Genomic DNA, 4,417 nt, shown 5'->3' on the forward strand with positions numbered 1-4,417 from the left:
TGAAGAGTTCTTTTGTAAACAGGAATCAGATATAGGTCAAAGCAGGTAAAATAATGCTCTCAACAGAAATTAGATGTAGCACCTGTGGTGTAAACAACATAATTCCAGGCACAGCGGGGTGTTTATTTAAAGAGCTCTGCAATCATAGCAATATTACACAGGTGTCTGCTTCCTGAAAGTAAAATTGGACATAAAATACCTCATGAATGAATGCAAAATGTTTCTATGAAGGTTTAATATGATCTCAAATGTATATACAGCTGTTAAAAAGACTAAAATTTTAGTTAGACTCACTTCAGAACAATAATTTCAGTTTTCTACATTTAATTCACAAAAAGGAAATATTAAATCTGTACTAAGACTGAATGAGAGGTTATTAAAGGTGATAAGATACATATTGGATGTCATTTCATTATGTATTATAACAGGCCTTTAGTATTAGTATTATTTTGTTTTCCTCTTTCAGCTTCACTCATCTGGACACACCTGTGATCTATTGTAGTGATTGCACAGGTGCAGCACATGAGGCCTATGAGTTTCTGTGAGACAAAGCCGTGCACCCGAGACGAGCTGGGAGCCTTTGTTTGGGCTCTCTCACAAAAGCTTTTTACATGTGCAGCGCACAGACACGCCTGGAGTCAAATCTCTTAGAAACCATAAATATAGTCAGTTTTTTCCAGTGGGTTTATATGCGCTTCGGTGGATTATGCAAAGTTTACTGTTGCCCTCATCCAGACTGTTTAGGGTGGTTTATTATTTTTAATGACCCAGTGAATGATCTCCAGTCATGTCAACAATACTGTAAATCCTCTGCTGGGCCCTGTCCATTGTATGCCAATAACTACATGAGACTGATTTAATTGGCGATGATTTGAAAAGGCCTGGTTTCAAGCTCTTTATGTCTGGTTTAAAGTTTATATAGAGCCGTTGTCATAGCAACAGGTCCCTTAAGCCCAAACCTACGAACGTGCAGGTTATTCACAGTTAGCTGGACCAACGTGTGTCAGCTTTGAACAGACATGAAGTCTCCATGTCACCAATTTAAAACTGATTAAATCATTTCAGATGAGAGCATGTACATCTTTTTAAATATTAAAATCTGAGTGCATTAATCCACTATCAGTAGTAAAATCAGCTACAACTACAATAGTACACATAAAGAAAAGAACCTATTCAAATTTTATTTGGTTTACTATGAGCCAAAGAAATATATTTGTCATTTTTAAATCAAACTTCATATGACAAACTATAAACTGTTGGATTTTACTGGCTGTTTGCCATGAAATCCGCCTTATTGATTTTAGTGGTTTCATTTTCAGTTAAAATATATTTAAGGTTCTTTCTGAGCTTTTAATGAACAACTGTGCAGCTGCAATAAAGTATGCTCAACATATTAGTACCGATGGTCTCAACTCTTCTCATGTTGCCTTTATTTTAAAGAAAGAGCTCACTGGTATTCAAGATAATCCAAGGTTAACAAATCAAACAACTTGCCTGCATTCAACGAACCACATTAGCTGGATGAGAGTTAACGAGATCATTTTAAGCTTGTTAACAAAACGTTAGCTTGAAGAACAGAGCCCAGCGCTAATGGAGTCACACATCACATCTACAGCAGCGTGCAAAAGAAAAAATACCATGCTCACTGGGGAAAAAACTGTAAGATGCCGTACTAAATGGGTTAAAATAGTTTACAATTTACAAAACAGTGTTAACATTCACCTCTTCAGCGCTTCAGCATGACAACAGTCTTTCCTTTCAGAAAGAAAACAAGTTGGACTAGAGTCCTTGACTGTCTTGACATCTCAGTGAAAAGCAGGTTTTGTAGCAGCTGAGAGGAACAAAAAGCTCTCTGTGACTCAGACTACAGCGTCTCGTCTGCTTGAAAAGCTACAGTATCACTGGAAGCAGACAATGTCGTACAGGCCGGGGTAAATTCCCCGGAGCTGCCGAGCATGCAAACTGCTTTTCCTCACACAGCGAGCCTATATATCATGCAATGACTTCATCACGTATATAAGGCCTGAGATGAATTAGGTTGTCAGGGGCAGGAAAACATGGCTGTCAGGTGAAAAATAAATGTCAGAGATGAAAGACGCACAACTGTGCTCCTTATGGCTGCATGGGGGGGACTTTTTTCTGAGTAACATGCATGAATGTTAGGTTTAAGTCAAATTATAAAGTCTTAATATTGTATATCGAATGAACTGGCATACCGCAGCTACATTATCCAAATATCCTTCAGTGGAGTAAAATATCCGTTGTAACATTTGACCTCAAGTTTATTCGTTTTAATTGCAAATATAAATGTGCTTAACTTCTTGGCGAGACTTAACATTAACTACTGCTAACAGCCGGTTAGCATAGCTTAGCACAAAGACTGGAAACAGAGGAAACAGTTAGCCCGTAGATAGACCTTTGAACAGAGTCATGGTGGCAGTTTCCAGAGCTTGGGCCAAAGCTTCATAATGAGTGTACAGACATGAGAGATCTTCTAATTCAAAGCAAAAAACATACTGTCCAAAAACGTTGAGGTTTTCCTTTCAGCATTAAATGCTAACTGATGTTCCTGTCAGTGTTAATTTATACAGCGACATGACATTATTTCCTGCAAAATGCAGTTAGAACAAGTTTCAGCAAAACAGCTGTAATCAGGTTTTGGCTTCAGCCAGGGCTTCTTTCTAGAGTCGGTTTTGCTTCTATATTCACCAGACACACGAGGGAGTAGTCTGCTGTGCAAGATGTAGATCATCTAACACTTTCCCCACCCAGAGTATAGCCTCATAAACCAGAATGTAATATATCTGGCATGTTGAGTGCTTGAGTTAAGGATACAACATTTGTGTTTCTCTCAACTGGAAAAACCTGCTTTCTTGCCATTATTGCATCTTTTGCTGTTCTTTTTCCTACATTGTCTCTTACACATATTTGAATGGTGATGTCCTGGTTTACTGAGGCTTGTTGAAAGGCATTTTGGGAAATGTAGGACATAACTTAGCATGACAGGAGGCAGGGTGGAGAAGAGGGAAACCACACAAATTGAATTCTAACTTCTGCAACACTGAACATCAGAAATTTATTGCATATTTTAAAAAAAATAACGGCGCGTTTTCCTGCAACAGTAACAGCAGCTAGAGGCAGAGCAGTCTACACGCTAACACACCCAGCATGCAGCTGTCCTCTCATATATGTTTACACCTTGAACCATTTGACTGCTGACTCACTATGATAGACCGCCACTGACCCTTACAGAGAGTGCAACATTTCTGAGGCCATTTAACCTTAATTCTACAGCTGGGCCCAGACTGATTGTATTTAGCCTGACCCACATACTGTAATAAGTAAGGAATCCCACTAAAGCAGAGCGCCTGAGCACAGCTCTGGTTTTAAACACTCCCTATGGGTGGGCTGAGCTGGCAGAAAATCAGTCTTTAGCAAATCTGCCGTCCACCCTGTCCCGTACTGTGTCCCACAACGCCTCATTTTACCCAGCTATGTTGTATAAGTATGGGAGGTGAAGTGAGCTAATCCACTGATTGCAGATGTGATGTGAATGGTTTCCGCCGTTCTCCCAAGGTTGTGTCCTTATGATTTGCAGCTGGTCGGACACACTGAGTATGTTTTTTTTTTTTTTTGCCATGCTAGCGTTAAAGCAATAGGAATGGCAAAACTTTGGTTTTAAGTGAAATATCTTTACAACTATTGGATTAAAGTTTGGTTCTGAATGAAGTGATCCCTTAACTTTCATCTAACGCCATCATCAGGTCAGAATCTGGTTTATGACCAAATACCTGCACAACTGATGACATTCCCATCACCCTCAGCTGTAATGTATGTCTACTGGTAATTGGCAAATGTTAGCATGCTAACACACTAAACTAAAGTGGTTAACATACATAGTAAACACTATTCCTGCTAAATATTAGCATTGTCACTGTGAGCATGTATGCATGACGTCACCCGTCCCCCACACGTCTCTGAAGAGCTGTTGCAAAGCTCAGTGTGGTCGGCTCTGGCTGTCGCCATGTTGGCCATCCTGACTCCGCAGGCTCCCCGCTTATCTAAAAATGAGAAAATAAGTGGAGCGTGGGTGGAGCCGAGGCAGGCTGAATGAACGGCACCCACCTTTCACTCAAAAGCAGCTGCGCCCTAAATTAACTTTAAGCCTTAATTTAATTGAAATGGCTCAGTCATATAAAAAATTTAACCCATAAACAGGCAATTTATACCAGGCTGTGAACAAGTTTATTTCAGCTTCAAAGTTATTTTAATGTGGGACCTTATGGAGCCTCAAGTGGTCGTTGCAGGAATTGCAGTTTTTATTATATCTGTGTTGGCTTCATTTGTCAGCCACAGAGGTTTCTGCTGTTAGCTCCCCTTTGCCTGAGTACCATCTCACAGAGCCGCTAGCGTGGCT

Source organism: Morone saxatilis, unplaced genomic scaffold, assembly GCF_004916995.1.
Source record: "Morone saxatilis isolate NCDOM2014 unplaced genomic scaffold, NCSU_SB_2.0 Contig6, whole genome shotgun sequence".
In the NCBI taxonomy this organism is placed as follows: Eukaryota; Metazoa; Chordata; class Actinopteri; family Moronidae; genus Morone; species Morone saxatilis.